Source organism: Trachypithecus francoisi, unplaced genomic scaffold (genome assembly GCF_009764315.1).
Source record: "Trachypithecus francoisi isolate TF-2019V2 unplaced genomic scaffold, Tfra_2.0 Contig01585, whole genome shotgun sequence".
NCBI lineage: Eukaryota > Metazoa > Chordata > Mammalia > Primates > Cercopithecidae > Trachypithecus > Trachypithecus francoisi.
The window spans coordinates 3,247,565-3,258,265 of NW_022681444.1; the positions used below are offsets into that span (position 1 = coordinate 3,247,565).

Below are 10,701 nucleotides of genomic sequence, written 5' to 3' on the forward strand. Positions count from 1 at the left end.
TAAAAAAACTTCACAAAAACTTCAAACTCACAGAAACAAGTCAGGGCACCTCCCATGGGGAAAAAATGTATGTGGCCGGGCATGGTGGCTCACGCCTGTAATCTCAGCACTTTGAGAGCCCAAGGCAGGCAGATCACTTGAGGTCAGGAGTTCGACACCAGCCTGGACAACATGGCAAAACCCCATCTCTACTAAAAACACAAAAATTGGCCAGGCATGGTGGCACCTGCCTATAGTCCTAGTTTTGGACCCAGGAAGCAGAGGTTGCAGTCAGCCAAGATCATGTCACTGCACTCCACCCTGGGTGATACAGCAAGACTCCATCTCAAAAAAAGAAAAAAAAAAAAAAAGGTCATGTGACAGAAGTCCTTGTCATATAATTTGACATCTATGACTGTGTCCTTAACAGTAAGGCCTATACATTAGAATAACAGATTGCTAGCAAATTATCTTAGCCTGAATCATATAAATCCACTCAATGCAAAAGTTTCTGAAGTCTTCAGGTTTGAGTCAATAAGCAAAACAAGCTCCCCCGCCAAAAAAGAAAAACATTTAAAGTAACAGATGAGGCTATGAGCTCCTTTAGTGCAAAGGCTACTTCCATTCCTCATGATCCCTCCTGTCTCACAGTGACTGGCACACCGAAGCTACAGCTTAAGGGCGAGTTTCTCTCTGAAGCCTTTCCAGAGGGACCCCATCCACATCACAAAGAACAAGCAATATGGTGCAGTAACGAAGAGTGCAGATCCCAGTGTTCAGCAGATAATCCCCTCTATCTTACAGATCTACCAGCAGCATAAACTCAAGGAAGTTATTCAAGGTCTCTGTGCCCCAGTTTCCTCATCTGTAAAATCAGGATGCTAATAACACCTTCTCACACAAGAAAAAAAATGAGATAAAGCATTTAACATCATGCTAGCAGAGTAAGTACTCATTACCTATTACCTACCATCATCTGTGTTCCCTTCTCAGTGCTCTAGGGTACCCCTGGGGACTTCTACCTTAGAACCCACAATACTTTATTATAGTTCACCCATGCACACACATCTCCTCCACTACAATGTCAATAACCTCAGGATAGGGACCCAATTTTACTTCTTTTTGTATCCCCAAGGTCTAACATTTTGCCTGGCACTGCTGAAATGAATCACAGATCCTCGTTTTTTTTTTTTTTTTTTTGAGATGGAGTCTCCCTCTGCTGCCCAGGCTGGAGTGCAGTGGCTGGATCTCAGCTCACCGCAAGCTCTGCCTCCTGGGTTTACACCATTCTCCTGCCTCAGCCTCCCGAGTAGCTGGGACCACAGGCGCCCGCCACCTCACCCAGCTAGTTTTTTGTATTTTTTTAGTAGAGACGGGGTTTCACCATGTTAGCTAGGATGGTCTCGATCTCCTGACCTTGTGATTCGCCTGTCTCGGCCTCCCAAAGTGCTGGGATTACAGGCTTGAGCCACCGCGCCCGGCCAGATCCTCGAAGTATTAACTGGAAAAGTTATTAGCAGAAACTGGAATTTACCTCCTTTGCCTGGTACTCAAACCCTCACTGACTCTGACCACTACTGCCCCTCCAACTTTATGTCCTTGTACCCTGCTAAAAGAAGCAATGACTTGCTTGACTCAGGCTGTAAACTCATTCACCACTCTAAAACCATGCCTCAAGCATTATACCTTTGTATCCTATAGCTATTTATTTTCGGGGACTTCACCACAAACCAGGCCCTTTATCCCCATTAGTTCAATAAATACAACACTGTATGTGGTCAATATTATTCCCTAACCTAACTCCTAGTTGAAGAAAATGATGTTATTTTCTTCGTATGTTTTTATGTGCCAAAGGTCACATATCCTGTAAAAACAGGGACCAGGAATTGAATCCAGAATCCATACTTATTTTCTATAGACTGTTTTCTCTGCTCATATTCAAAGCTGAGCTAACCTACCTGCCATCTCCTTGCCTTGGAAGAGCACCGTCTTTGCGTTTAAAAGATCTCTGTACCATTCATTTTAACATACAAATGTTTTCTCCTATGCACCTTTTTGATTCAATATGTACTTGCATAAAGAGAGAGATGGTGTGAGAAAAAGGCAAGATATGTAATGGAAAAAGAACAGATGTAGGCATCAGAGAGACCTGGGTTTGAATCCTGGCTCTGTCTCCTACCAGCTGTTTAATTTATTCTGGGTCTTCCTAATCTGTAAATTGAGGTTAAAGTGATTAAACAATAGAAACCCCTATATAATACCCAAATACTCAAAGTTTAGTTTACCTCAAATCATGAAGCCTTACCTGGCCACATCCCATCCCTCAAAGGAGAATAACCCATTCCTCTCCCGCACTACCACCATCACAAGAACTCTCACACAATGTACTTATCACTGTGTTAGAATTATTCATTTCCCTTATCTCTCTTTCACTAAATTCATCTCCCTGGCAGCAAAGACTGAATCTTACTTATCTCTACACTGCCTAGCATGGTACCTGGCATATATATATATACACACATATCCATATTCAGTAAACATTTGCTAAGTTAAATAATTGTAGATAAAAATGAGTGCTTATACAAGTCTAGAGGAAAAATCATTTCCAGCTGGGGTTGTCCCGAATTGGTTCGGCGAGGCCAACTCAGCTGAGCCGTGGGAAGCGTCTCAATAGATTGAAAGAGAAAGGGGGAAACCTAGGCAGGGTAGGGAGAATGTTCTACAAAAATCAATGGAATAGGAAAGAACAAAAATGATTAGAGATCCTACTTATTTGGAGTAATGGATCAGGTTGGGGTAATTAAAGAAGGAGACCTTTTCAGACAGAACTGGAAAGGTAACCAGGAGCCAGATTCACAGATGTAAGGGGGTGTAAGTGCAGTCTGGGACACACAGCTGAAGGTAGGCATGAGCACACAGATGAATGGGAAAGGGCTACCAGCATGCCCCAAATCCCGGAGGAGTGTCAACTGAAAAACATGAAAACAATTATTGCTTCATCAAGAACTCTTTCCGTGTTTACTAGGCACCTTGTGTGGGCTCATAAAATATACGGAATAAAACCCATATCTAGGCTTCTGCTCAGGTGGGTTTTAACATTACGGATCCGCTCCTTCTGCTTGTCAGAGATTGAGGACGCTGCTTTTTTTAAACCAATGTGTCTCCATTTGACTTCACACCTGGGAAAGTTTTGAACTTTGCCGATTTGGGTTTATAACAACATGGTGCTTTGCACAGTGTCAGGTACTGTGGAGGGCTTCCAAAGTTACTTTCATTCATTCAAAAGGAAGTTTTAACCAATTTCTGAGTCAATTTGGGAGTCTCTGGTTCAAGTCATACTCTTGTTTACACTACAATCTCTTTTTCCCAGCCTTAAACAAATCTAAAGGACTCCTTGCCACTCCCATAAACAAAGAATGAATCAAAGTTCCAGAAGCACTGTAGCTAGAAAAGTCTATGAGGCTGTTAACCCCTTTAAGGGGGATGGGAAGAAGGGACTCAAGGAAACAGGGACCACACAGTCAGTCAATGCTTGAAAACCTTGATTTTCACATTATGAAGACCAGGGCACCTAGATATTGCCAAGTGCAGGACCAGAAACTGCCGGAGTCAACCACACCTCCCACACCCACACTACCAGGTCCGCTGGCTTCTTTTCCCCTAAACCACACACCCGCCTCAGACTTCTGACAGCCTCCAGTTCTGGAAGCCGCCATGAAACGAATGCTCCCGGGCCACCTGAACAAGGGCCGGCAGGCGGCCCGCTGGGCAGCGCCGAAACCGGAGGGGTGAGAGGGCCGCCAGGTGGGCAAGCTGGTGGGCTGGCGGGGAGCAGGCGGCTGGGGCAGGGAGCTGGCGGCTGGGGCAACCTTTACCTGAAGCTGCTTCCACACTACGGGCCGGGTCGGCCCCGGGACACGTTCCTGTGGGGAGGGCCCGGCTCCCCCACGCCTCCCGGCCCCTGCCCCGAGCTCTGCACTCTCGGGATCCACGGGGACCGGCGCTCCTCCCGGCCCGCTCAGCTGCCGCTTCCCGGGTTCGCCCTCATGCCCCTGCTGCTAGCCGCCGCCGGCCGGCCGAGCAGCAGCCCTATTACCCTGAGCCGCACACGACCCGGAACCACACTCCAGCGTTCCGGAAGTCCCCGACCGGGAAAGAGCCTCTGGCTGGGGACGTAGTGCGCAAGCCCCAGAGCTGAAAGCAAGGAGCGGTTGCTTCCCGCGGGGCGGGGCCGGGAGGGAGGCCGGGCGCATGCGCGCCGCTTCTCCAGTGCAGGGAAAGGCCTGGGTCGGAGACTTGAGTTCTGGCACCATGCGCTAGTGCCTGGACTTGTCTTGAGCGGGAATCAGTGTTAGGCTTCTCCATTGAATCTTCTTTTTCCTCATTTCCACGGAGAAAAGCCCTTAGTTCGTCCAGAAATGAATGATGAGGCAGCTTAGCCTCTGTATGAGAAACACCTGGGTTCAAATGCAAGCTCTTATAACTTGCTGTGTGTCCTAGGACGTGACACCTCTCCTCTCTGAGCCTCCGGATGGGAAAAACTATTTTCCCATCCAGAGCAATAGTTTCAACTTCAGAGTATATTGCTGTGGGAATCGAATGGGATGATGCTTGAAAAACACCCAGCATAGTGCCTGACACATAATAAACATGCAGTCAATGTTAGTTATTTCTCTTACTATAATATCTGTAATATGGAGGTGATAATAATCTTCCTCAAGCCCTGCTGGGAGGTTTCCAGGAGATGTCGGAGGACTGGCACAGGGCAGAAGTTCAGCGTTGTCTCACGCTGCTCCCTTTCTCTCTCACGGAGAAAATCAGTAGAGAAAATCACGGTGAGGGGGGAAAAAGGATTCAGGCAGTGTAGTCAGAGTGTTCTCTCACCTGAAAGATGCTCGGGGAAGTCTCTCAAAAAAGCACCTTAGCAAAAGAAAAAAGTCAAGGTTGAATTTTAGCCCTGGGGGACCCCTACCAAATTTTAAACTCATTAATAAATATGCCATGGGGCCAGGCGCGGTGGCTCACACCTGTAATCCCAGCACTTTGGGAGGCCGAGGAGGGTAGATCACTTGAGGTCAGGAGTTTGAGACCAGCCTGGCCAACATGGTGAAACCCTGTCTCTACTAAAAATACAAAAATTAGTCTGGCGTGGTGGTGTGCGCCTGTAGTCCCAGCTACTCGGGAGGCTGAGGCAGGAGAATGGCTTGAACCCGGGAGGCGGAGGTTGCAGTGAGCGAAGATCAGGCCACTGCACTCCAGCCTGGGTGACAGAGACTCTGTCTCAAAACAAAAAAACAAAACACATCATGGGTCCACCCATGTATTTCAAATATGGTCATCCGTCGCTTAATGATGAGGACACGAGAAATGCATGGTTAGCTGATTTGGTGGTTGTGTAAACGTCATAGAGTGTACTTACACAGTGTCAGAGCCTACTACACACCTAGGCTGTTTGGCATTAGCCTATTGCTCCTAGGCTACACACCTATACAGCATATTACTGTACCAAATACTGTAGGCAATTCTAACACAATGGTATTTGTGTATCTAAACGTCTCTAAATGCAGAAAAGGTACAATTAAAAGACCATGTTATAATCTTAGGGGACCACCATCTTATATGCACTCTGTCATTGACCAAAACATCCTCATTCCACGCATGACTGTATATGATTGCTCTCTTACCATATGCCATTACTATATATAACTGGTATCTTACCACATACCTATACTGGGGGAAATAGTGGACCTCAGCACCCAGACACACTGTTGCACACACACCACCACAGTTCCATCAGGGACCTGTTAGAGGCACTCTAACAAAGTAGCAGGTGTGAACAAGTTTAGATATTTGATTTTCTGAGGTCACCAGGTTATCTGTTCCTTCCTAAATCTTACTCTCCATTTTCCCCTCTCTCTCTCTCTCTCTTTCTCTCTCTCTCTCAAGTTCTAATCTGAAGCACAGTTGGCTGTCTCTCAGACATGTAAAACTCGACCTATCTAAAACTGCTAAACAGTTATAGATTCTAAAGAGTAAAGATTTCCTAGCACTTTAAGAGGCCAAGGCAGGAAGATCGTCTGAGCCCAGGAGTTCGAGACCAGCCTAGGCAACATGGTGAGATCCCATCACTACCTTAAAAAATGTATCTGTATGTAGGCCAGGCATGTTGGGTTATGCCTGTAATCCCAGCACTTTGGGAGGCCAAGGGGGGCGGATCACAAGGTCAGGATATCAAGAACATCCTGTCTAACATGGTGAAACCTTGTCTCTACTAAAAAAAAAAATACGAAAAATTAGCCAGGCGTGTGGCACACACCTGTAGTCCCAGCTACTTGGGAGACTGAGGCAGGAGAATCGCTTGAACCTGGAAAGCGAAGGATGCAGTGAGTCAAGATTGCGCCACTGCACCCAAGCCTGGACAACAGAGTGAGAGTCTGTCTCAAAAAAAAAAAAAGAATATATATATATATATATATGCACACACACGTATATACACATATATATTATATATTTTAGCCAGGTGTGGTGGTGAATGCCTATAGTCCCAGCTGCTTGAGAGGCTGAGATAGGACGATTGCTTGAGCCTGAAAGGTCAAGGCTACAGTGAGACGTGATCATGCCACTGCGCTCCAGCCTGGATGAAAGAGCAATGCCCTGTCTTGAAAAAAAAAAATTAGAAAAATAAAAAGTGAATACTCAGTCTGCCACTTACAAGTTTTGTGACTTCATCTCTCCAAGTTGCTTCTCTAAATATTCTTATCTTTACCTGGAAAATGGAAATGACAAAAGTCCTACATAACCTCATTTGTTTGTTGTGAGGATAGAATAAGCTAATACATGTAACTGACATAGAACAGAACCTGGCATGTGACTATTGTTTACTAATGCTTACGAGTATTAGTATACCTCAGTCCATAAGCAATACTTACTGAGTGCCTATTGAGATTCAGTGGTGAAAAAGCCAGGCAGGAACCCTCCCCCTAAGAAGCCTTGTAGTTAACTTTGACTGTGGGTTTGAAATACTATACTATAGCCGGGCGTGGTAGCTCAAGCCTGTAATCCCAGCACTTTGGGAGGCCGAGACGGGCGGATCACGAGGTCAGAAGATCGAGACCATCCTGGCTAACATGGTGAAACCCCGTCTCTACTAAAAAATACAAAAAACGAGCCGGGCGAGGTGGCGGGCGCCTGTAGTCCCAGCTACACGGAAGGCTGAGGCAGGAGAATGGCGTAAACCTGGGAGGCGGAGCTTGCAGTGAGCTGAGATCCAGCCACTGTACTCCAGCCCGGGTGACAGAGCAAGACTCCATCTCAAAAAAAAAAAAAAAGAAGAAATACTATACTATAGTTACTGTGGTAAGTTGGCATGTAGTGATATATGGTAGGATTTCAAGGACAGTATTGAGGGCCCAGTTCAGAATGGAAACTAAATGTATGATGATACTAATATGATAGTTTGTGTGATTATTCTATAGCTAGTTGAAACAGTCATGATACACACACCCAAAGAATGAGAAGTGATCTAAGGAAGGATTTTGCCAGACAGGTGTGCTGGGGTCACATCAGCTTTTAAGAGTGCTTAAAACAATGAGCCATAGAAAGTGTGCTGGATAGGGAAGCAAGAGAATTCCAGAAAAATAGATATCACTGGCCTAAAGGTCTCAAATAGATGTAATGGAAGTCACTGATGAAGGAAAGCAGAAGGTTGGAGGTTATTGTCACAGAAGGATGTTTCAACAAGTAACCTCAGAGGAGGAGCCATGTGAGAGGGGGTCCCAGCTAAAGTGGAGTGGGGGAAAAATCACTGAAGGTGAGATAGTCAAGGAACTCAGATCCTTGTGACTCTCCAAAGCTCCCAAGATGGTGGTCAGACATGGAGTGAAAAGGAAACCAGACGTGCTCCCCATGGCATCTGCAACTGAGGAACAGCACTGGGGAGGTAGATGAGGAGAGAGGAGAAACTTATTGGATGGCATGAGCCTCCAAGAAGCAGGAGTTGTGTTGGTGGAAGTGTCATTAAAGCATACATTGACCTGTCTCCTGATCTGGGGTGCACAGTGGTAGGACCTTGAGAGCTAACACACATGTAAAAAATATATATATATATATCTTTTTTTGAGATGAAGTCTCACTCTGTTGCCAGGTTAGAGGGCAGTGGCACGATCTCGGCTCACTGCAACCTCCACCTCCCAGGTTCAAGCCATTCTCCTGCCCCAGCCTCCCGAATAGCTGGGACTATAGGTGCCTGCCACCATACCCAGCAAATTTTTCTATTTTTAGTAGAGACAGGGTTTCACCATGTTGGCTAGGCTGGTCTTGATCTCTTGACTTCATGATCCACCCGCCTCGGCCTCCCAAAGTGCTGGGATTACAGGTGTGAGCCATCGCACCCGGCCACAAAAATAATATTTTTACAGCACACTGATGGTGCTGGGCCAGGGGCTGGCTAGGGGACTCCCATAGACATCAGGGAAGCAGGAGAGGTACCTGGGCATACCTGTGGCAATCAGGCTTCACAGCCTTCATCTCCAACTTGGAAAGGAAGCCATGTTAGGGGGTGGAGGTTCTTTTTCTTCCAGTTCCCAGGACTAGAGAGGGTCAGTGGGCAGAAGTTCAAAAACATCTACAACCGGGCTGGGCCTGGTGGCTCACACCTATAATCCCAGCACTTTGGGAAGCCAAGGCAGGCGGATCACAAGTTAAGGAGATTGAGACCATCCTGGCTAACACAGTGAAACTCCGTCTCTACTAAAAATACAAAAAATTAGCCAGGCGAGGTGGCGGGCGCCTGTAGTCCCGGCTACTCAGGAAGTTGAGGCAGGAGAATGGTATTGACCTGGGAGGCGGAGCTTGCGGTGAGCTGAGATCCGGCCACTGCACTCCAGCCTTGGCAACAGAGCGAGACTCTGTCTCAAAAAAATAAAAACAAAACAAAAACAAACAAACAAAAAAAAACAACTACTACCTGTGTGGCTTTCAACAAGTTACTTGCCTTTTCTGTGTCTGTTTTCTCATCTAAGTTGTTGTGAGAATTCAGTGAGGTACTGCACAGAGAGTAACTAGAACAGTGCCTGGTATACAGGAGGTGTTGCATAAATGCCAGCTCTTCTGGCCTGGCATGCCAAGATGGGCAGTAAGGATCGGGTCCCTTCACACATTTTGTTTCCTCACAGCCCTTCAAGCCTCAATTGCTGTTTGCCTCTCCACTCAGCAAACTCCTATTCATTTTGGGGAGCAGCCTAAAACAACAACCATGTATTATTTCTTAGGATTCTGTGGTTCATAGGTGGTTCTCCTGCCAGTCTATCCTGGGCCTGCCCATGCAATTGCAGTCAGATGGAAGCTAGAATGTCTGGAAGGACTAAGATGGCCTCACTCATACGGCAGCAGATGTTGGTCAGGCTGTCTTGATTTTTCTCCTTGTGGCCTCTCTGGTTACTATCTTGGCTTTCTATATAACATAATGATAGAATTCTAAAAGACTGTGCTCTAATGTGCAAGTGATTGCTAAAAATACAGTTCTTGGCCAGACATGGTGGCTCACGCCTGTAATCCCAGTACTTTGGGAGGCCAAAGTGGGTGGATCACGAGGTCAGGAGATTGAGACCATCCTCGCCAGCATGGTGAAACCCCGTCTCTACTAAAAATACAAAAATTAGCCAGGCATGGTGGCGGGCGCCTGTAGTCCTAGCTACTCAGGAGGCTGAGGCAGGAGAATCGCTTGAACCAGAGAGTTGGAGGTTGCAGTAAGCTGAGATCATGCCACTGCACTCTAGCCTGGCGACAGAGCGAGACTCTGTCTGAAAAAAAAAAAAATTAGTCAGCCATGGTGGTGGCTAATTCCTGTAATCCCAGCTACTCAGGAGGATGAGGCAGGAGAATCATTTGAACCCAGGAGGTGGAGGTTGCAGTGAGCCAAGATCCAGCCACTGCAGTCCAGCCTGGTGACAGAAACTCCATCTCAAAAAAAAAAAAAAAAAAAAAAATATATATATATATATATAAAATTGTGGAGATACATACACATATGTATACCGTATTAATCATTTCTAAGTGTATCCTATTCATTGTTGAAGACCCAATTTACTTATTACTTCCTCCAGAAAGCTTTCCCAGATCACCTTTTCTCCCTAATAGGCCACATGAAGAACTGTATTCTCTGTGTTGACCGTTTATCACATTTCCGTTGTTCTTTTAATACATATCCTGTCTCTCCAATGGGCCATGAGGAATGGGATGTTTATTTCTGTTTATATACTAAAAGCTAAAAACACCATAAGCACTTGGTAACATGTGTGTTACATGAAAAGGTGCTCAAAATATGCACATGAAATGAGGCAATCTTATTTTTAAGATTATAAGACAGCACTTTGGGAGGCCGAGGCAGGCGGATCACGAGGTCAAGAGATCAACACCATCCTGGCCAACATGGTGAAACCCCGCCTCTACTAAAAATACAAAAATTAGCTGGGCATGATGGCACGAGTCTGTAGTCCCAGCTACTCAGGAGGCTGAGGCAGGATAATTACTTGAACCCGGGAGTCAGAGGTTGCAGTGAGCCAAGATGGCGCCACTGCACTCCAGCCTGGTGACAGAGTGAGAGACTCTGTCTCAAAAAGAAAAAAAAAAAAATTATAAGAGATTATAAGATTTTAAGATTATATAAGATTTGAGGAAATCTTGTTTTGTATAAGCATTATTTTCACATGGAAAAATAACACT

General features: G+C 45.9%; 1 protein-coding gene across 9 annotated transcripts in view; it reads right to left on the reverse strand.

Annotated features, from left to right (window-relative positions):
* Window positions 1-4,130, reverse strand: part of MAPKAP1 (MAPK associated protein 1) — a 273,352-nt gene extending 269,222 nt beyond the window's left edge. For 5 of the 9 annotated variants that reach the window (XM_033191183.1, XM_033191175.1, XM_033191190.1 and 2 more), the window contains exon 1: window positions 3,855-4,130. The gene's annotated coding sequence lies outside the window, so the exon portion shown is untranslated. The remainder of the gene's footprint in view (window positions 1-3,854) is intronic. The other 4 variants (XM_033191206.1, XM_033191212.1, XM_033191164.1 and 1 more) reach the window with 2 other exon arrangements.
* Window positions 4,131-10,701: the final 6,571 nt, after the last annotated feature.